Genomic DNA, 24307 nt, shown 5'->3' on the forward strand with positions numbered 1-24307 from the left:
GAATAAAAGAGAGTGGGGCTGATAGAAGGGAGGGAAGACTGAGGGAAGCGATGGTCAAAAATTAAAACTCTTGTGGAGGGGAAGGGAAAAGGGAGAACTAAAAGTTTAAACAAGAAGAAATAGGATGGCGGGAAAGACACAGATAGTAATCACGACTGTGAATGGGAATGGGATGAACTCTTTCATAGACAGAGGCACAGAGCAGAATGGATTAAAAATCGTAATCCAACAATATGTTGTTTACAAGAAACACATTTGAAACAAGGGGATACACACAGGGTAAAGTTAAAAGGTTGGAGCAGAATATATTATGCTTTAGCTGATGTAAAAAAAGCAGGGGTAGCAATCCTAATCTCAGACAAAGCAAAAGCAGACATAGATCTAATCAAAAGAGATAAGGAAGGAAACTATATCCTACTAAAAGGCAACAGAGACAATGAAGCAATATCATTACTAAACATAAATGCACCACGTGGTATAGCATCCAAGTTCTTGGAGGAGGAATTAAGGGAGCTGCAGGAAGAAATAGACAACAAAACTATACTAGTCGGGCAACTCAACTTCCCCCTCTCTGAACTTGAAAAATTTAACCTCAAAATAAACAAGGAAGAAGTTAAGGAGGTGAATAGAACTCTAGATAAGGTAGATATGATAGATCTCTGGAGAAAATTGAATGGGGATTGAAAGGAATATACTTTTTCTCAGTGGTACATAGCACATATAGAAAAATTAACCATGTACAAGGGTATAAAAACCTCACAATCCAGTGCAGAAAGGCAGAGTTAGTCAATGCATCCTTCTCAGATCATAATGCAATAAAAATTCTATGTAATAAAAAGACATAGAAAGATAAACCAAAAATTGATTGGCAACTAAATAATCTAATCCTAAAGAATGAGTGGGTTAAACAACAAATCATAGAAACAATCAATAGCTTCATTCAAGAGAATGACAAGAATGAGACAACCTACCAAAACTTACAAAGTAGTTGTTAGGGGAAGTTTTATATCATTGAATGCCTACATGAATAAAATAGAGAAAGAGGAGATCAATGAATAGCATGCAGCTGAAAAAGCTAGAAAAAGAACAAATTGAAAATCTCCAAGTAAATACCAAATAGAAATACTGAAAAGCAAAGGAAAGATTAATAAAACTGAGATTAAGAAAACTATTGAACTAATAAAACTAAGAGTTGATTTTATGAAAAAAAAACAATAAAATTGATAAACCTTTGGTCAATTTGATTTTAAAAAAAGAAAGAAGAAAACCAAATTACTAATATCAAAAATGAAAAGGATGAACTCACCTCCAACAAGGAGGAAATTAAAACAATAATTATAAATTACTTTGCCCAACTGCATGCCCATAAATTTGACAATCTAAGTGAGATGGATGAATATTTAAAAAAATATAAATTGCCTGGATTAACAGATGAGGAAGCTGAATACTTAAATAACCCCATCTCAGAAAAAGAAATTGAACAAGTCATCAATGGACTCCTTAGGGAAAAATCTCCAGGGCCAGATGGATTTACAAGTGAATTCCATCAAACATTTAAAGAATAGTTAATTCCAATACTATAGAGACTATTTGGAAAAATTGGTGAAGAAGGAGTCCTACCTAACTCTATTTATGATACAAATATGGTTCTGAGACCTAAATCAAGAAGAGCTAAAACAGAGAAAGAAAATTATAGACCAATTTCTCTAATGAATATAAATGTAAAAATTTTAAATAAGATATTAGCAAAAAGAATATGACAACTTAGAGGTTCAGTGGGAAAAACCTGTATAACCAGTGCAAGAGAGTGGAGTGGTCTGGCCCCAGCCCCAGGGCAACTGAGGGGGAAGAGGGCAGAGGAACTCACTGCAACCAGAACAGCAGCAGGGGCAGCTGAAGCCACTGTTTCTGGAGCTCTAGGCCCACAGATTGTTGAGGGGATTCAGTGGCTGACAGTATACCCCCCACCCCCACGGGAAGCAAGGAAATACCTTGACAAAGAGCTCAAAAGTCAATGACTGGGGAACCAAGCAAAAACTGGAAAAAGAATCAGAGAGTAGAATCTTACTTTGGTGACAAGGAAGACCAAAGCATGCAAACAGAAGAAAACAAAGTCAAAACTTCTACATCCAAAGCCTCCAAGAAAAATATGAATTGGTCTCAGGCCATGGAAGAACTCAAAAAGGATTCTGAAAATCAAGTAAGAGAAGTGGAGCAAAAACTGGGAAGAGAAATGAGAGTGATGCAAGATAATCATGAAAAATGAGTCAACTGCTTACTAAAGGACACCCAAAAAATGCTGAAGAAAATAACACCTTAAAAAACAGACTAACTCAAATGGCAAAAGAGATCCAAAAGGCCAATGAGGAGAAGAATGCCCTAAAAAGCAGAACTGGCCAGATGGAAAAGGAGGTCCAAAAGCTCACTGAAGAAACTCATTCCTTAAAGATTAAAATGGAGCAGATAGAAGTTAATGACTTTATGAAAAATCAAGAAATTATAAAATAAAACCAAAGGAACGAAAAATAGCAGATAATGTGAAATATCTCATTGGAAAAACAATTGACCTGGAAAATAGATCCAGGAGAGACAATTTAAAAATTATGGGACTACCCTGAAAGCCATGATCAAGAAAAGAGCCTAGACATCATCTTTCATGAAATTATCAAGGAAAACTGCCCTGATATTCTAGAACCAGATATTGAAAGAATCCACCAATCACCTACTGAAAGAAATCTGAAAAGAAAAACTCCTAGGAATACTGTAATCAAATTCCAGAATTCTCAGGTCAAAGAGAAAATACTGCAAGCAGCCAGAAAGAAACAATTTAAGTACTGTGGACATACAATCAGGATAACACAAGATCTAGCAGCTTCTACATTAAAGGATTGCAGGGCTTGGAATATAATATTTCAGAAGTCAAAGGAGCTATGATTAAAACCAAGAATCACCTACTCAGTAAAACTGGGTATAAAATACTTCAGGGGGAAAAATGGTCATTCAATGAAAAAGAAGACTTTCAAGCATTCTTGATGAAAAGACCAGAGCTGAATAGAAAATTTGACTTTCAAACACAAGAATCAAGAGAAGCATGATAAACAGGAAACAGAAATCATAAGGGACTTACTAAAGTTAAAACTATTTACATTCCTACATGGAAAGATAATATTTGTAACTCTTGAGACTTTTCTCAGTATTTGGGTAGTTGGAGGGATTATATATATATATATATATATATATATATATATATATATATATATATATATATATATATATATATATATATATATATATATATATAGACAGAGGGCACAGGGTGAGTTGACTAGGAAGGGATGGTACCTAAAAAAATAAAATTAAGGGGTGAGAGAGGAATATATGGGAGGAGAAAGGGAGACATGGAACAGGGCAAATTATCTTTCATAAAAGAAGCAAGAAAAAGTTTTTTCAATGAAGGGGAAAAGAGGGTAGGTGAGAGGGAAAAAATGAAGCTTACTCTCATTTAGCTTAAGGAGAGAATAACATGCACACTCAATTTTGTATGAAAATCTATCTTACACTATAGGAAAGTAGGGGAGAAGGGGATAAGTGGGGTGTGGGGGGGATGACAGAAGGAGGGCAAATGGGAGGAGGGGGTAATTAGAAGTAAACACTTTTGGGGAGGGACAAGGTCAAAAGAGAGAATAGAATAAATGGGGGACAGGTACATGTGTGTTCATCCTTCGTTGCTGAAGAAGACCATGCCATCAGAGAAATAATGACAGGACTTGCACTTGACTTTTGTTTTGAGTGAGGGAGGGCTGTGCAGGTCACCAGCCTTACTTCTCCTCCAGAGCCATCTGAATCCAGTGACCAGATATTCATCAGGATGATTAGAGATGACAATTGGGAGGAGGCAATTGGGGTTAAGTGACTTGCCCAAGGTCACACAGCTAGTGAGTAAGTATCTGAGGAGAGATTTGAACTCAGGTCCTCCTCACTCCTGCACTGGGTGCTCTATCCACTGCACCACCTAGCTGGGGGGCAGGATAGGATCGAAGGAAATACAGTTATTCTTTTACAATATGACTGCTATGGAAATGTTTTGCATAAGTACACATGTACAACCTACATTGAATTGCTTTCCTTCTCAGTGGGGATGGATGGGGAGGGAGGAAGGAAGAGAAGTTGGAACTCAAAGTTTTAGGAACAAATGTTGAGAATTGTTTTTGTGTACAACTGGGAAATAAGAAATACAGGTAATGGGGTATAGAAATCTATCTTGCCTAGAAGATATGAGGAGATGAGGATAAAGGAAGGGAGGGGTGTGATAGAAGGGAGGGCAGTTTGGGGGAAGGGGTAAACAGAATGCATGGTGTCTTGGGGTGGGAGGAGTGGAGAGGTGGGAAGAAAATTTGGAACTCAAAATCTTATGGAAATGAATGTTGAAAACTAAAAATAAATAAATTAAATAAATAAAAAATTGAAAAAATTAAAAACACTAAAGACACACCAATACCAATTAGAACAGCTCTGCAGAATGGAGAATATTCATAAGGTATAGGATACCAGGTAAATCCAGTTTACTTCAGTATCATTATAAAACATAATATTTATGGTAGATCCATAGGTGGGCATTCCAAACAATGCCATAGACCCTCTAAGCCTTTCACTGCAACACAGGGGCAAACAGACAATTCTCAATATTGTCTATATATTCTGAACAGTTCTGCAATACTAATGAAATATGTATTGTGGTACTAGCTAAATTCTGCCCTAGCAGGCACCAACAAATCAAGTATTATTGTATTTAAGCAATATGACTGAGGGTGTTGACTGTAGTCTTGGAAATAACTAATTTTGTGGGTTCCTATAAAATAGAGGCTTTGTTGATTGGGAAATTTAATTTTTCTAAAGCTTTAAAAGTGGTCTCCTATTTACCTCTTGTTCACAGAGTAAAAACTAAAACATGAACAAAATTTTTAACTGTTTCATCATATTTTGACAGCTAGAATTAAAGTTTTTTACAATTAGTTTACATGAGTCTAACAAAAAGTTTATTGTTAGTTATAGAACTTACCCTGATGAAGCAACATACATGTCATATTTTTATCATCTTGTAATTTCCAGTGTTACCTCATTAATTCACTATTCAGACTATGACATTACTCAGGATATTAAATATTATTACAGATTTCATTAAAACTTAGTTCATTATGCAGGCTTCATATAGGACTTGTAATTCCAAACATTAAAGCTAAAATTTCAAATACTGCTGGAATTCTGTAACAATTCACACAGTAAGAAGGGTTGCAGAAAATTGTAGTCTATTGTTAAGTGTCTACAACTGGCTCCGTAGAGAAGAGGACCTCTGTTCTAGTTCCACCCCTGATGCTTATAGGTTGAATGACCTTGGACAAACCTGTAGAATAAAAATGGTTTTAGATCAGAAGGCCCCATAGGTCCCTTCTAGAATCAAGATCTTAAAGAGAACAATGCCCTATAGTAATGACTCATTTTTCTAGCTGGAAAGGTTTATACATATTCTAGACAGAGATTTTCTAGCCAATTAAGCTTAAAGTCGCTAAGGGCTAAAATTTTAAAACAATTTTTGATTGATTTCTGAAATGTGTTATTGTACATTCCCTGCCTTACTTTACTGAACAAAATCTAATCTTTTTGCAAAGACTCAGGATCAATCATATGAACAGATATAGTGCTATGGTGACAGATTAGCATCAAATGAGTAGTGATCCTAAGTTTTATACATCTTTTTTTTAACAAAAATTCCTCATAGTTTATTTATATGCTGCCTTCCTGTGAAGTTACTGAATTAAAAGACTGAATGAGCTCTCTCTCCAGCAAATCTTCTCTGTCAGTATAGTGTTTTTGACTTACCAGCAATATCTATAATATCCATTATTTCTGTATCATTAACTTCCTTGTCATCATCAACCAATCTATTTATTTCACTTGTCCTAAATCACAGAATTACAGAATGTTATTGCTCAAGAAACCCCTCACCTTACAAGATGGGAAAACTAGTGCCCAAGAGAAGGGAAGACACTTCCCCCAAGATTAGTAAGCACAAGACCCGTGGTTGGAACACAGATCATCCGACTTTGTATCCAGTCTACTTTTGGCTATTAAGTATTAATTTGTTTCTGGGGAGGACCTACTGTGTTGTACCTTAGGCGTCTCAGACCATCCACTTTCTTGTTGATTGACTAGAGTTTAGCTTCAAGGATGAATGATACATTTTGGTTTAAGATGAAAACAATCTCAACAGTGTTACTGTTTTAATTTAAGCTGCTTTGTTAAGAACTGTCACTTCAAAGCGGCGATCTTTGATAACAGGATGTGACATTTTCTATCAGTATTTCACAATTTCCAAGTTTTACTGCTTTGGGAGAGCGGGGTGGGATCCAGGTCAACTCCCACCACACAGCCTCCTTCCTTACACCACTTCATTTGCTTGGGGTTCTCATAAGTTACTGGCTCTGGTCACCATATTGTAGCACATTTATACTATAGCTTTGCCGTAATTCTACTCGATATCTGGCAGTTCTGTTTTGGACCCCATTCAAGGGCAATGGCTCGGGAATAAAGTTTTAGTGTTGCTGGCAAGGTCTCTGCTGCATTCTTCTGGGGTACCATGAATACTGAAGATAACATGTTTACAAACGTTTTATCAAAACGGGTCTTTTACAGACCTGTAGGTCAAACATTGGAATATTTTTGTGCTGTAGGGCTTGTTTTGTTTTTAAAGATCATTTAGTGGCATTTAAACTGTACAATTATTCTAATGTTTGTCTGTCTTTGGGGATTTTTCTTCAAGTCAGAGCTACTATTATTTTTACACATCTGTAAAAATAATAAAGGATGAAATAATCCTAATAGATTCACAAAAGGCAGGCTTTAAATAGGTTTCCTTTGCGTATTTGTTTCGGTAATAATTAAGACAAATACAATTAGCATTTTTCGTGTCACCCAGTGGGTGTCTCATACCCTGTCAGGGTCTCAGTTTGCTCCTCCATAAAAGGAGGGGCTTGGGCCCCTCCAATCCTTCAGTCATCCTGATCCATATCCGGCCACTCACTGGACCCACGGTGAAGCTGGGGACTGCCCAGTCCACCCTCCCTCGAATCCCATGCACTCGCATGTGCTGGCATCCCCTCCCTGGTGACAGACCACAAGGTCTGCGGCTGGGGGCTCCAGGGCACAGGGCTTGCTTCCGCGCCGGGAGCTCCGCGGGGCCCGCAGCTCCGCCGCGCCTCCTCCCGCCGGTGGCGGGGCGCTGGCAAAGCTGTCCTCGCCACCGAGCCCCGGGAGCGGCTGAGCTTCGCGGCCCTCGGCACTCCGGCGCTATCCAGCCGGGCTCCGTGGGACGCCGCCCCATTGGCCGATCCCCGCTGTCACTCAGCGGCTCAGCCAGTGCGGAGCGGACGCTCGTCGACCTCCCCGTGTCTGGGGACGCCCGACGGTTCCAGACCCGCCCGGCACCCTCCACCCCGGCACCCTCCACCGCGCAGCTCCCGGCAGGGCGGCGACGACCGCGGCCGCCGGCTGCCGGCTTCTCGACTCTTCCCGCCTCTTCCCTACCCCCGCCCCCGGGGGTGGCGAGCGGGGACTGGGCGCGACGGGGCGGGGCGGGGCAGGACGAGCCGGGCGCGGGCGGCAGCTGTCAGGGCGGGCAGACGGGCGGGCGTGCAGGCCGGCGGGCGCGAAGCGGGGCGCCCGCGGGGGCCGGCTATTGTCCGCCAGGGGCACCCCCGCCCCGGCCCGGCGATGGGGAGGGGGCGCCCCGGGAGCCGCTCCGCCCCAGCGCCTCTCCACGGTCCCGCTACCCGGACCGAGCCCCGCGGCCGCCTCCTCGTCTCCGGCTCCCCGCCCGCCTCCGTGGCCATTTCCAGCCCCTCGGAGTCGCCGCCGCTGCGCCCGGGGCTGCAAATGGCGCCCGCCCGCCCGGCTCGGCGCCCGCCCTGCCCCCGGAGCGGGGGCGCCAGGGGCTCTCCGCAGCCCCGCAGCGCGGTCCAGCCGCCGAGCCGGGCGCCCGGGCCGCCTGCAGCCGCCGCTCGTGCCGCCGCCTCCCTCTCCCGCAGTCAGTCGCATCGGGGCCGGCGCAGGATGAAAAGCCCGACGCCCCGCCCGCCCTCTGCCCGCTCCCGGCGCCACACTTACCGGGGACCGCGGGCTGCGGGCTGGGGCGAGTCCGGGCGGCCGAGCTGGGGAGCTGCCCCTCGAAATCCCGTTTCCTGCCGCCCTTAAACTAGTAGCCCCAACGTGAGGGAAACAAAAGGTATTTGCTGACGTGGGCGTTGGACAGAAACGCCCGAGGGCCGGGGACACAATTAAAGGGGCAACGCACCGATTCCAGGCACCAACCAGTGGCTTCGCCCACTCCCCTCCCCCTCCCCGCACCCTGATGCCCCCTCCGTGGAGCTGGGGGGCCCCGACTGCGGAGCGGTGGCCTGCAGAAGCATTGTTTAATGGAGACTTTAATTGAAATTACCCCTGTGCGCAGCATGAGGCGCCTCCGGAGGGCAGAAGGGGCTGGGTTTCTGGGATGTGGGGAGCTGGGTTTAGAAAAGAGGGAGGGACTTAGGCACACACAACATCGCTGTGCGCATACATTTGACATTACTAGACTTAAGTTTATCGAAATCAAATGCAAATGGTTTCCAAAGGGTTGGAGCAGGCCCTCAATCTTGGGTAACCCTTTCCTAAACCTACATGGAACCAATTTGAAGACTGGAGGGTGGGTGAGTTGAAATACAAGAATATAGTTATTCGTCGTAGTCATGGAAAAAGTAAAAAAAAAAAAAAAAAGCAATACCTTGAAATACACATTTTTTCACACTTTTAAAAAGTAGGACAGCTAGAGTAGATAGTCCAAAGCCTTTTCCTATGCCAAGATTCTTTGAGTGATATCTTCCCTACCTGATGTGTCTCTATAATATAGAAAAGGGAACATCTGGATGTGATTCAGCCAGAGTGAAAATGACTGAATCACTAATTTAGTTCAAAAACAAAACTTCGATAGAGCTCTGATTCCGCAAGTGCCTGATGCAGTTCCACCTTTGCTCTGCCTTCTAACAAGTCTTTGTGGATGTTCGAGACTCCTCCATACTTGTTAGCTATGGCTTTTCACAAATCCTCCATAAAGGATCTACTCAACTCTACAAAGCCCTTCCTTAAGTTCTTTTAACATCTTAAGAGGAGCCAACATAATATTTAACCTAACCATTTATGATCTGTTCTTCCTACTAGAGATAATGGATTACCGGTACCTTAGTCTAATCCTTAAACTGGCTTTCCCTAAGAATATCCTTAAAATCTTTCTAATTTAGGAGAACCTACTAGTTTGTGCTCTATTAGTATATCCTTCAAAAAGTCCCTTCTAATGACATTATAGGCAAAGAAGTTGGATTTTTGTGCAGATATACTCTAGAAAATAATGAACTCTTGATTTTGCCTCTCAATTTCTGAACATGTTGCATTCAGAGGGAAACGTGCTTGAGGACACTCAGTTAAACTCTCAAAATGCCAGTATGTGATAGTGGAAATAACTTAGGGAAAAGTTTTGATCACTGAACCTAGTTACATAGATTATTATCTGTGTATCTTGAGGGCTTCTTTTTGTAATTGGTGGGAATTTGGAAGAACATTGACAGTCCTCTTTGGATTGCATTGATTGAATTGCAGTAAAGATGTTGCTCTTTACCCTAATTTTCTTAAAAGTTATATATATGGAAACTTTATTGAAAACCCATTAGCGGATAATTCATAGAATCATGGATTTAGAGCTAGCAGGACATCTACTCCAACCCTCTCATTTTACAGATGAAGAACTAAGACCTAGAGAGGGTAAGTGGCTTGCTCAACATTAGGAATAGATAGGATAGGAAATAGCACAGATGGGATTTTAACTTGACTTCTCTGACTCCATCTGGGCATGTTGACTGGCTATCTCCCATACCTGGAATACGCTACTTTCCCTCTTCATCTTTACCTCCTTCCTTCAAGTCTCAGCTAAAATCTCACTTTCTACAGTTAGCTTTTTCTGACCCTCCTTAACATTAGTGCCTTCCTTCTGTTGATCATCCCTGATTTATCTTGTATGTATCTTACCTACTTGTTTGCGTATTGTCTCCCCTATTGGACGGTGAGCTCCTTGAGAGTAGATAGAGACTATCTTTTACTTTGTATCTTTAGCACATAGCACAGTACCTGGCAAATTATAGGCGCTTAATACAATGTTGATTGATAATCATGTATCAGTTTCTTCAGTTACCAAGCATTATGAGCAGTGCACTGGTCATATACAAAGTTGGTAAAAGATCTAGTCCTTGCCCTCATGGAATTCATGATATGAGGTGGGGATGATTTATACACATAGTATATTATGTGTACCTGATATGAATTTCAAATATGGAAAATATGCAAGTTCTGTTCAGCCCCTCTATCAGCATCAGACCAACATAACACTGCCCTCTGTGCCACGCTCCCCAGCCACACTGGAGAAGCAGAACGAATGACCAAAGCCCTGTACGCCTGGTCTTTTCTGACCAACAACAGACAGTCCTTGGATACTATGAACTTTTCTAGTTCATTTGTCACCCACTACTACCCCATGGCTAACAATCTTCCATCACTTATTTCTCTCCCTATATCAGTATTAATCAGTCACTAGCTTTATAGAAGCAAACTATCCCTAAATCTCTATATTCTCTCATCTTCAACCTCCTTAATTCTACTCTACTATTGTTCCACTCTAACACTACCACCCTTCCACCGTGCCTCTAGAATTCCAGTTCCATAGTGAACAAACTTCTCTTTGTTCTGCATTTCTTTCTCTCACACTTCTTCCATCTACTAGTCTTCACTAACACCTGGCTACCCCCACAAAAACGACCACCACAATGACATTTCATCCTCTCTAGCATTGGTTGAAACTTTACTAATACCCCCAAAACCCTAGAGGAGTAGAATGAATATTTTTTGCTACCCACAACACTTCCAGACTCTCCCTTTATTGCCATCACTCATCTATCTCTTTTCCTTGGAAGTTCACTCAAGTAAAATTTTCTACCTTATTCATATCATGCTGGTTGTTATGATGTACCAGCCCTCCTGCCTCTTAAATCTATTCTGGGTCTTCAGAATTTCTTCGGACCTTTCCCCTGAATTCACTTTACACCCTTTCCAGTCTCAACTTCAATTAGCCAATTCTGTTTTTTACTGTGCTATACTAACAAATTTCCTGCCACCTTGTCCTCTTGTCACTTATTATTATACAGGACTATATGTCCTGGATTATACCCAGTGATACCCCTCCTATGCTCTTATGCACATAATGCTGAGTTGAATTATAATAAGTTACATAACCATTCATACTAGGTACATTACAAATACATGTTATCCATTTTCAACTGGACTCTCAGTGCAGAAAGACAAATCTTTTATTCTACCATTAATATTCTATTTCACTCTTTAGGTGAGGCATTCCAAACCTTCTCTTTCTTAACTAAGGTCCCCCACACCTTCCTCAGCTGAAGACCTTGCCTCTTCCCTCCTCATCTTCTTCAAAAGATTTCAATTTCAATCATGTTTCTTCTCCTTCCCCAGTCTTCAAGCTCTCCCGATCTGTTGGATCATTCTCTACTGCCTCCTAACAAGCCTAAATCTCCCCTAGCCTTAAAAGGTCTCCATTAGATCCTACCATCCCCTCAAGCTATTTATACATCTCTCCTCTCTTTCCTAACCTTATTCCTGGAGAAGGCTGTCTACACTTGTTGCTTCTACTTCCTCTCCTCTCCTCAGCCCTTTCTGACTTCTGACCCCATCATTCAACTAAAATTGCTCTCCAGAGTTATCAACAGGCTCTTAATTGTCAAATTTGATGGCCTCTTCTCACTCCTCATCTTTTTCAATTTATTTGCTGCAGTGACAATTAATGACTACCTTCTCTTCCTAAATCTTTTCTTTCTGGGTTTTTGAAACACCACTCTCTTGCTGGTTCTACTTGTGGATGCTTCTTAAACTTCTGTTCTGGGCCCTCTTCTCTATATTCTATGTAGGTGAACTTATCAGCTTCCATGGGTTTAATTATCATCTCTCTGCAGATGACTCATGGACTCACATATCCAATTTCAGTCTCACTCTTTTCCTTGAGATCCCCACATTGCCAACTGCCAATTGAATATTCAGACCACATGTCCTGAGACATCTTAAACTCAGCATGTACAAAACAGAACTCATTAGTTTTCCCTGAAAACTTATCCCTTTTCTAAAAACCCTGTTTCTGATGAGGTCACCACCATTCTTCCAGTCTCCCATGTTCATAACCTTGACATAATTCTCAATTCCCCCTCTAATCAGTGAACAAATCTATTTCTACCTCCATAGCATCTCTCACATCTGACCCCTTTTCTCTATCAATTTAGTTCAGGCACTTATCACTTTTCACCTATGTAATAAACAAAATCCTTCTAATGGGTCTCCATGCCTGAAGCATCTCCCTATTTAAGTTTTCTTCCACACTACTGCCAAAGTGATTTTCCTTAAGCACAGATCTGTTGTCACTCCTTTACTCAGTATATTATAGTGGTTCCCTAATAACTCCCAGATAAAACATAAACTCCTCTGCTTACCTTTTAAAACTCTTCAAATTTGACCCCAATGCAATCTTTCTGGCTTCTGTATACATTACTTGCCTGTAGAGGAAGTCCAGAGCAGAAAGAGGCTTTATTGCGGTAAAGGTGTGGAGAGGGTAGGGGGAAGTAGGGAGGCTCTTGAACTCAGGGTCCTAAATTGTCTCCAGTGGGGTCTGAGAGAAGCTTGTTTGACCTGTCTGGCATATACTACTTCCTTTCTCTAAGGATACCTTGCTACTTCAGCTAGACTAGCTTATCTGTGCCCCCCAGACAAAATAACACAAGTCTAGATAAACAAGAATAAGAAACAATTGAACTCAATGTTTGATAAACCCCAAAACATAGACTACAGGGAGAAGTATGCCCTTTTTACAAGAACTGCTGCTGCTGCAAGAAAAAAAAAAAACTAGAATAGCAGTTTGGCAGTGTAGAAAGTGGATTTTGAGGAAAATATAACTAATTCCATTTTGTACTCTTTTTGCTGTTATTATATTTCTTTGCCTGGCATCATGATATATTTTTTAACAGTATTCCTTTCCCCCTATTAGAAAAGAAAACTCATAGGACTTTGAATAGTTTTAGGAACTCATCACCTTCTCTTTATCCTGTCCATTAAAGATGTAATAGGAGCTTAATAAATACTAAATGACTGTTAAAGAAGATACCATTTTCTTTGGTTCCAGTGAATAAGCTACACTAAAGGACATATTCTTTCCTCTGAAACATTTTAAGCAACCTAATTAGTATTTTTTCCAGATTACCTACCCAATCTTATCTTACTCAAAATTGCTTTATAAGAAGTATCTTCTGTTACTCACTTTGGGTCACTTAACTGTGAAGGCGAGAGAGAAAAAAAGACAGGAAGGAAGGAAGAAATATATGTATGTATGTATGCATATGTATAGATAGATAGATAGATAGATAGATAGATAGATAGATAGATAGATAGATAGATAGATGTCATCTGTGGAGTTGTAGGATGCACATATCTATCACCTGACTGCTGTTTACTTTTGAGTAGATAAATAAGCTGCAATTTACCTGCCTGTATCCTGTGATGTCAAGACGCTGAAAATCCTCTCATCAGAAGTAAACACAATTAGGCTGGAAACTTACGTACCACAATAAATTCCAAATAAATGTGACCTTAATATAAAAAGTTACATGAAAATGAATGGAAAAACATTCACTGAGTACTTTTGCACTACACAGCGCTAAATATTAGCGATACAAAACAAAAGCAAAAAGACTCCCCTCAAAAAGTTTACATTCTAATGGAGGAAATGGGCACAGCCCCCTTCAAAAGCAATATGAGAACAGATTTGACCCCAATTTGTAGTACCGGGATTGCAGGGAGGAAGAGCTGTCTTGTGGAGAGGGAGGGATTAATAGTGAAGTGGAGCAGGAAAGTTAGGACTTTTCAAATATAATGGTCCTGGCAAAGTCACCAATCAATCAGAACAGCAGCAGGGTACCAGGACAGAAGTTTCCTCCTAGCTAATGAATGAAAGAGAATAATAGAAGGAGGTACCTTTACAATTATAGCTATGAATGTCCAATTGATAAATGGTCAAAGGATATGAACAAACTGTTTTCAAAAGAAGAAATCAAAACTATCAATAGTCAAATGAAAAAGTGCTCCAGATCACTCAAAATTAGAGTAATGCAAATCAAAACAGCATACAAATTGTTAGATACCACTTCACACCCAATCAGACTGTCTAAGATAACAGAAAAGAAAAATGACAAATGCTGGAGGGGATGTGGGAAAATAGGTATGCTAATATACTGTTGGAGAACAACTTGGGACTATGCATAAAGGACTATAAAACCATGCATACCCTTTGACCCAGCAATATCACTACAAGGTCTATACATACCCCAAAGAGATCAAAGAAAAAGGACCCATATTTACAAAAATATTTATTGCATGAATGGTTTAACATAAGGGAACATATTCGCATAATGGCTTGTATTGATAACAAAGGTAACAAAAATCGTATGATTTTATCAATAGATGTAGAAAAACTTTGATAAAATGCAGACTCCTTCCTAAGTGTTAAAAAAACACTTGAAAGCATAGGTATAAAGTATAGTAAGGTATAGATATATATATGAGCTTAATATAGGTATATATGTAGGCATATGTATAGGTATGTATATATATATATAGATATAGATATATATGAAAAATGCGTAGTTGTAAAGTATAGTATAAAGGGGTTTTTCCCTAAAAGATAAGAAGTATCTACCTAAAACTATCAACAAACATTATTTGTAATGGGCTTAAGCTAGAAGCCTTCCCAATAAGATCAGGGGTGAAGGAAGGATGCCCATTGTCAACAATAGTGTTCAATATTTTATTAGAAATGCTAGCAATAGCAATAAGAGAAGAAAAAAATTGAAGGAATCAGAGTGGGCAATGAGGTAATAAATCTATCTCTTTTTGCAAACAGTATGATAATATACTTAGAAAATCCTAAAGATTGAACTAGAAGGTTAGTGGAAACAGTCAATAATTTTAGCAAAGTAGCAGGATATAAAAAATGCCCACATAAATTATCCACATTTCTATATTTCATCAACAAAATCCTGCAAGAAAAGATAGTAAGAAATGCCCCATTTAAAATAACCGTGAACAGTATAAAATACCTGTCAGTATACCTACCAAAACAAACCCAGGAACTACATGAACATAATTTTATACACATTTTATACAAATAAAGTCAGATTTAAGTAATTGAAGAAATAATAATTGCTCATGCATAGGTAGAGCCAATATAATAAAAATGACAATTTTTATCTAAACTAACCTATTTATGCAATAACATCCTAATTAAATTACCAAAAAAAATTATTTTACTAAACTAGAAATAATACTAACAAAATTCATTTGGAAGAACAAAAGGTCAAGAGTATCACAGGAATTAATGAAAAATGTAAAGGAAGGAGGTTTAGTAGTATCAGATCTTAAACTATAAGGCAATAATTATCAAAACTGTCTGAGACTGGCTAAGAAATTGAAACAGAATAGACATACAATACAATATACAGTAGCAAATGATTATAATAGCCTTGTGTTTGAAGTCTCATTATTTGATAAAAAATTGTTAGGAAAGCTGGAAAGCAGTCTGGCAAAAACTGGACATAGAACAATATTTTACACCATTTACCAAGATAAGGTCAAAATAAACATATGACCTAGATTTACAGGGAAATATCACAAGAAAATTGGAAGAACATAGAATGTCTTAGTTATCAGACTTATGAATATGAGAATAATTTATCAATAAATGAGATAAGAGCATATGTGAGACATAAATGGATAATTTTGATTACATTAATTAAAAAGCCTTTGTACAAATAAAGCCAATGTAGCCAAGATTAGAAGGAAAACAGAAAATTTGGAGAAAATGTTTATAGAAAGTTTCTCAGATAAAGGTTTCACATATCAAATATGTAAAGAACTTTGTCAGATTTATAAGAATATGAGTCATTCTCCAATTGATAGATGGTTAAAGGATATGAACAGGTAGCTTTTCAATGAAGAAATCAAAACTATACATAGTCCTATGAAAATATGTTCTAAATCATTATTGATTAGAGAAATATAAGTTAAAATAACTCTGAGATATCATCTTATACCTACTAGTTTGGCTAAAATAATAGAAGGGGAAAGTGACAGATATTGGAAGGGCTGTGGAAAAATTGGAACACTAATGCACTGTTGGTGGAACTATGAACTAATTCAACCATTTTGGAGAGCAATCTGAAATTATGTTTAAAGAGTTTCAAAATCATGTATATCCTTTGACCCAACAATGCCACTATTATGTCTGTTTCTGTTTCCCAAGGTGATTAGAGAAGATGAAAAGAACTTATATGTTCTAAAATATTTAAGGCAGTTCTTTTTGTAGTTGCAAAGAACTGGAAGTTGAGGGGATGCCTCTCCACTGGGGAAAGGCTAAACAAGTTTTAGTATATAATTATGATGGAATACTACTGTGCTATAAGAAATGATGAGCTGGTTGATTTTTTTTTAAAAACTTGGAAAGACTTGCATGGAATAATAAAGATTGAAATGACCAGAACCAAGAGAATATTATACACAGTAATAGCAGTATTGTTCTAAAAACAACTTTGGATGCCTAAGTCATTTTGAGTATTATAAATAGATATTCAAACAAACTGCAAAAGACCTATGAAGGAAGATGCTATCTACATTCAGAGAAAGAACTGATACATAGAAATATGTATAGGATGGTTTTGCATATATATATACATACATACATACATACATATATACTTAATTGTGTCTAATGGTAGCCTTCTTTAGGGCAGGGTGGGGAGGGAGGGAGGAAAAAAGTGCATAGCAGAGAACAAGAAAAAACTTAGAAGGAAGCACAGAAGAGCAGGGTAGCTTTGAAAATTATTTGTAGTACTTATTACATAATTTTTCAAAAGTAAACGGTGAAATGGAAATTTGTTGGGGGGGTGTAAGCTCAGTTCCATGTGGACAGTCTCAGGAGGGTAAAGGTGAGGACTTCTAAACCTTAGAGTTCTCATGAGGCCCCCCAGGGAACAGCAGGGAATTGAGGTGTGAGACTGAGCTATCTCATGAATTTCCGCCTCTTCCCGTGAGAAAAGTGATGGGAGAGAGCATCCCCGCCCTCGAGATTGGCCCAGATCTGAGCACACCTATTGTTATCTAACAGGCACGGTATTCAGGTGCAAACTATGTGGCAGGAGAGCTTAAGTAGGGTCAGGAAAGCCTGAAGGCGCTTTTTAGCGCTGAGGGACCCTTACAGGACAGAAGGCCCCTCTCCCCTCTCTCCCCACTTCCACTTCTGCTTTCATTCTCTTACTGTAAGATCTTTGCCTCCTTGGGAGATTTCTCTCTCTCCTAAGGAAGAGTTCCCCCTGCACATGTAACCAAGACCCTGAATAAAGCCTAACCCTTGTTCGACTCTGGAAAGTCTCTTCTCTCATATGTTTATCCGGTTTGGCCAGCCAAAGACCTGCGATAGGTAAGGTAAGACTCGGGTAGCCCTCAGGCCTCTAGGCCTGGCAGAAATTCATGGTTTTATATCGAGTTTTGTTTTATGTTGTGCTATGTACATGGAAATATTCTTTTTTTCATCTTTTTATATTTAAGTTCAAAATGAATAAAAATTTTAAAATATGTATTTATTGCAGTTCTTTCTGTGGGGGCAAAGAATTGGAAACTGAAAGGATGCCCATCAGTTGGGGAATGGATAAACAGTTTATGGTATATGATTCTGCTGTAAGAAAAGATGAAGGGAATAGTTTCAGAAATACCTGGGAAGATCTGTATGAACTGATATAAAATGAAGTGAGTATAATCAGAACCATTTATATAGTAACAGCAATATTGTAAAAAAAAAAAAAATCAAGTCTTAGTAACTCTAATCAACACAATGACCAATCATAAATTCAAAGGACTCATGAGGAAATAAGCTCTCCACCTCCAAATAGAGAACTGTTACATTCAGTGTAGATGAAGTATTTTTTCTATTTCCTTCTTTTCCTTGCCTTTTTTTGGGGGGAGGGGACATGGCTAAAGTGGAAATATATTTGCCATGACTTCATATCTGTAATGGATGATCACATTTCTTGCTTTTTAAATGGGCAGGAGTGAGGGGGTTGGAGGTAGAGAATTTGAAACTGAAGATTAATGTTAAAAAATTATAGCTATCAAGTGAATTTTTAACCAGAGAGAAAGAAAGAGAACCCTTAACAATGTCTAAGGTCATCACAAAAGAAAATAAAACCATTTTGACTTCATGAAATTAAAGATCTTTTCATGAACAAAATCATTGTAATTAGGATAAGAAGGGAAACTCAAGTAGTTAAAAAAAAACTATATCAAATAGCCAATAAAAGTTTATTTCCAGATATTATGGGGAATTAGCATGAGATCAAGAACCATTTCCCAACAAAAAATAGTCAAAAAATAAAACTTTTACAGATTTGTCCTTAAGAATATGTGCTTCCAAAGGAAGAACTGTGGACTAACAACTATATGAAAAATTGCTCCAAAGTACTAATGATAAGAGAAATACAAATCAAAATAACTCTTAGGCATTATCCTACATCTATTAAATTGGTAGAGATAAAAGATAGAAATAGTATTGGAGGGGCTTTAGAAAGACAGGCATGTTAATATACTGCTGGTAGAGCTGTTATTCAGTTGAACTATTCTGGAAAATAATTAGGAATTATTCAAGAAAAATCATTTAGCTGGCCCTGAGTCTTGCTCAGATGCAGTCTGCCAGCTTTGAGAAGGGAAGATGGCACTGGATAGGACAAAGCAGCAGATGGAGTTGGAGGAGGGTAGGGTAGGCAGGAGGCTGAGTTGGTATTACAAATCCAAAATTAGGGAACTGCAGCTGACTGTGAATGACAAGGGACATAACCTCTGGTACATGCAAGTACAAAGGAATGAACTAAATGCAAATATGTGCCTGCTCTAGGAAGAGCTGCAGCTGTCATAGGAAGTGGTGAGGAAGTAGCACAGCCAAAGGATAAAAGGAAAAGTTCTGCTTGAGGTACATTCTGTGGGGAAGTTTATGATAGATTTGCATAAGAATGTTGACATTGATAATGTGACATCCAATTGTAAAGTGACAGATACACCCTGTATAAAATTCTTCCTAACAAAGTAAATCCATTAGTGGTATTGATGGTGGAAAAAATCACTCAACATATGAGATGATGAGTGGCCCAGAAAAGCAGTGAAGGAGATAAAAAAAAAAAGTGATCAAGTAGCCCATTAAAGGTTCTAAGTTCATTAAGGCAATGGGCATTGTATAGCCAAAGGATATTCTGCTAACAGGGACCTCTAGATACAGCAAAACACAAATGGTTTAGGACTTGTGTCCCAGATGGCTTCCTGAACAGGAGGCCAATTACCCAAGTCCCATATTATTGTTCCAGCAAAACCTGGAAATTTTTCCTAAACAGAACAGTGATCAAGAAATACACTAAGGATCTAAACTAAGCAAATTCTTTAACCCCCAAACTGTTTAAAAGGTCAGTCAACTTGAGAGTATTAAGAAAGGCTATCCAAACTAGTGACAGTACAAGGTGGCTTCCTAGGATAACTAGCAACATTTGTATCCTGCAGGGCTCTGTGTCTTAAGGCAACAAGAGAGGAATGCTCCTCTGACAAAGTCCCAAGGCTATCAGAAAGCTACAGGAGTGGCAGCACATCAAGATACAACTAGCAAACCTCAACCGTTGTCAGAAACTGTGATTCTGAGATCCCTAATACTATCTTGAGTTACTAGAGAGGACCCTGAAGATCTAACACTTTGAATCTCAAAGATCCAGTAGAAGTGGGAAGGGGGGCTAACTCTGAGAGGTGAAAGTCAGTGCAGGAAATAGAGTGATTCAGAGTGAAAACAAGTAGATAACACTACCTCACCCAAAAATGAAGGAGGGAATAGACCCTGGTCTTGGCACAAAGTACAGATTCAGAAACTAAACCTGGAGACAGGAATAAATCTGAAAAGAACACCAATAAGTAGAAGGTGGAGTCAAGATGACAGAGTAAGGCAGAAACTCACCTGAGCTCTCCAAATTCTCCTACAAACAACTTTAAAGTAATACCTCAAAATGAATTCTGAAAAATCAGAACCCACAAAAGAGTAATTTTCCAGCCCAAGACAACTTAGAAGGTTGATAGAAAAGGTCTGTCTCGTTGAGGTGAGAGTGGAGTGTAGTCCAGTGCAGATGGCCTGGGCAAGTTCAGTGAGTAGCCTGTGTCCCAGAAAGCTAGTGCCTGTCTTGGAACCAACTGAATTAGCATCAGGGACTCCCTGAGCTAATAGTCTACAGCTGGTAAGGAGACCAGAGAAGGATCAGAAGGAGATTACAGGGGACACTTTGCTGACACTGTGTGAAGGACTCAATTGTATTGTCCAAATGGAGACCCAGGTCACAGACCAGAATTGCAGTCCAAAGTGAAGAGGAGCACTAGCATATTAGAATGTGTGGGCATAGGGTCATAGGGATTTTGGTCACAGATCCAAAGCATAAAAGAGTGCTTGTCATCACTCACAGACCAGAGCAAAGGCTAGGAGAGAAGTGACCAATCTTCTTCTTAGATCAAAGCACCTTGGAAGAACTGAATACTTATAGGTCCCTAGAATTAGCTCTGAAAACAACATGAAAAATGTGAAGCTTGGGACAGTGCCCCTTCCACCCTAGGAGCAGAGTATAACAATAACATAAAGTTAAAAGTCAAGAAATAGGCTGGAGCAAATGACCAAAAAAACCCTTCCAAAACAACCTGATTATAGAAAATTACTGTGGTGACAGGGAAGCACAAAACACAGACACAGAAGAGGACAACATTATCAAAATGGCTACATGCAAAGCCACAAAGAAAAAGTGAATTTGTTTCAGGACCAAAAAGAATACTTGGAAGAACTCAAAAAGGATTTTAAAAATTAGATAAGAGAGGTGTAAGGAAAATTGAGAAAAGAAATGAGAGTGAGGTAAGAGAATCATGAAAAAAGAGCCAGTAGCTTTGGTAAATGATGCACACAAAAAAAATTGGAAAAAGATGTGCAAAAGTCCATTGAAGAAAACAACTCCTTAAAAAGCAGACTTGACCAAATGGAAAAGGAAGTTCAAAAGCTTACTGAAGAAAATAATTCCTTAAAAATTAGAATTAGCAAGTGGAAGCTAATGACTCCATGAGACATCAAGAAATAATCAAAAAAATCAAAAGAATGATAAAATCGAAGAAAATGCAAAATATTTCACTGGAAAAACAACAGACCTGGAAAACAGATCCTACAGAGACAGTTTAAGAATTATTGAACTACCTGAAAGCTATGATAAAAAAAAAAAAGAAGTTACATATCATCTTTCAAGAAATTATCAAGGAAAAATGCCCTGATATTCTAGAATCTGAGGGTAAAATAGAAATTGAAAGAATCCACCAACTACCTCCTAAAAGAGATTTCCAGGAGGTGGAACCAAGATGGCAGAGTAGAAGGGTGTACCTCTAGCACCTCTGCATCCACAGCCCATAAAATACCTGTAAAAAATAACTCTAAACAAATTCTAGAGCAGCAGAAGCCACAAAACAACAGAGTAAAAGGGTTTTCCAGCCTAAGACAGCCTGAAAGTCTGACAGGAAAAGTCTATCGCACTGGGTGTGGAGTGGAGCACAGCCCAGCATGGGCCATGCAGTGTGGCAGGGACAGGACCAAGCAGGCTTCAGGGTGCCACCAGCAGCAGCTGCAGTTCCCAGATTCCTCAACCCACAAATACCAAAGGCAGCTTCAAAGGTCAGTGAGAAAGCTCTTTCACCTGAGTGAGAGGGGCACAGAGTGATCTAGCCTTGGTCCCAGGCAGCAGCAGCTTACATTGTTGGAACCCCAACCTAAAGTCCCTGGGGGAATTGAGCTGCTGATCTGGATCTCAGCCCTGAGTGGCCCTCCTGGGGTGAGAAGGAGTGCTGGCTGGTGTGGTGGAGCTGATGGAGGGTCTAGAGACGGAATTCTACTGGCAGATCCTGAGAAGAAAAGTGTACTTGTATCTGCTCCCAGACCAGAGTGCAAGTCAGAAGAGAAGTAAACTCCTCTCCTTTGATTGTGCCACCTTGGAGGAACTGAGAACTTACAAGTCCCCAGAGTATACCCTTCTCTTGACAAAGAACTCAAAAGTCAAGTAAATGGCTGAGAAAATGCCCAAAAAAGGGAAAAAGAATAAGACAATAGAAGGTCACTTTCTTGGTGAGCAGGTATTTTCTTCCATCCTTTCTGATGAGGAAGAACAATGTATACCATCAGAGGAAGATCTAAAACTCAAGGCTTCTGCACCCAAAACCTCTAAAATACATATGCAATAGTCTCAGGCCATAGAAGAGCTCAAAAAGGATTTTGAAAATCAAGTAAGAAAGGTGGAGGAAAAATTGGGAAGAGAAATGAGAGCAATGCAAGAAAATCATGAAAAGTGAGTCAATAGCTTGCTAAAGGAGACCCAAAAAATGCTGAAAAAATTAACACCTTTAAAAATAGACTGCCCCAAATGGCAAAAGAGGCCCAAAAAGCCAATGAGGAGAAGAATGCTTTAAAAAGCAGAATTAGTCAAATGGAAAAGGAGGTTCAAAAGCTCACTGAAGAAAATAATTCTTTAAAAATTAGAATGGAGCAGTTGGAAGCTAATGACTTTATGAGAAACCAAGAAATTACAAAACAAAACCAAAAGAATGAAAAAATAGAAGAAAATGTGAAATATCTCACTGGAAAGACAACTGATCTGGAAAACAGATCCAGGAGAGACAATTTAAAAATTATAGGATACCTGAATGTCATGATCAAAAAAAGAGCCTGGACATCATCTTTCATGAAATTATCAAGGAAAACTGCCCTGATATTCTGGAACCACAGGGTAAAATAAATATTGAAAGAATTCACTGATCACCTCCTGAAAGAGATGTGAAAATAAAAACTTCTAGGAATATTGTAGCAAAATTCCACAGTTCCCAGGTCAAGGAGAAAATATTGCAAGCAACCAGAAAGAAACAGTTTAAGTACTGTGGAAATACAATCAGGATAACACAAGATCTGGCAGCTTCTACATTAAGGGACTGCAGGGCTTGGAATATGATATTCCAGAAGTCAAAGGAACTAGGATTAAAACCAAGAATCACCTACCCAGCAAAACTGAGTATAATAGTTCAAAGGAAAAAATGGTCATTCAATGAAACAGAGAACTTTCAAGCATTCTTGATGAAAAGACCAGAGCTGAAAAGAAAATTTGACTTTCAAACACAAGAATCAACAGAAGCATGAAAAGGCAAACAGGAAAGAGAAATTATAAGGGACTTACTACATGGAAAGATAATATTTGTAACTCTTGAAACTTTTCTCAGTATTTGGGTAGTTGGAGTGATTATACACACACACACACACACACACACATATAGACAGAGGGTACAGAGTGAATTGAATAGGAAGGGATGATACGTAAAAACATAAAATTAAGGGGTGAGAGAGGAATATATTGGGAGGAGAAAGGGAGAAATGGAATGGGGCAAATTATCTCTCATAAAAAGACAAGAAAAAGCTTTTTCAATGAAGAGGAAAAGGGGGAGGGGAGAGGGAAAAAAAGAAGTTTACTCTCATCACATTTGGCTTAAGGAGGAAATAACATGTGCACTCAGTTTGGTATGAAAACCTATCTTACATTACGATGATAGAAGGGAGGTCAAGTGAGAGGAGGGGGGTAATTAGAATTAAATACTTTTGGGGAGGGACAAGGTCAAAGGAGAGAATAGAAAAAATGGGGGGCAGAATAGGATGGAGGGAAATATAGTTAGTCTTTCACAACATGACTATAACGGAAGTCTTTAGCAAAACTAGACATATATACCTTATGTTGAATTGCTTGCCTTCTCAATGGGGATGGGTGGGGAGGAAAGAAGGGAGAGAAGTTGGAACTCAAAGTTTTAGGAATGAAGGTTGAGAGTTGTTTTTGCATGTAACTGGGAAATAAGAAATACAGGTAATGGGATATAGAAATCTATCTTGCCCTACAAGAAAAGAGAGAGGATGGGGATAAGGGAAGAGTGCGTATTTGTCCTTCTTTGCTGAAGACCATGCTATCAGAGAAGTAATGCCATGACTTCTACT

At 39.3% G+C, this 24307-nt stretch overlaps 1 protein-coding gene across 6 annotated transcripts in view; it reads right to left on the reverse strand.

The window, feature by feature from the left end:
* ZBTB8A (zinc finger and BTB domain containing 8A) overlaps positions 1 to 24307 on the reverse strand; it is a 136556-nt gene that overhangs the window by 43618 nt on the left and 68631 nt on the right. For 2 of the 6 annotated variants that reach the window (XR_011967166.1, XM_072609842.1), the window contains exon 1: positions 5060 to 5757. The exons of 2 other annotated variants lie outside the window; for them this stretch is intronic. The gene's annotated coding sequence lies outside the window, so the exon portion shown is untranslated. Of the gene's footprint in view, positions 1 to 5059; positions 5758 to 8160; positions 8469 to 24307 lie in introns of those variants that run through there. 2 more of the 6 variants (XM_072609837.1, XM_072609838.1) reach the window with 1 other exon arrangement.

This window comes from Notamacropus eugenii, chromosome 5 (genome assembly GCF_028372415.1).
Source record: "Notamacropus eugenii isolate mMacEug1 chromosome 5, mMacEug1.pri_v2, whole genome shotgun sequence".
NCBI lineage: Eukaryota > Metazoa > Chordata > Mammalia > Diprotodontia > Macropodidae > Notamacropus > Notamacropus eugenii.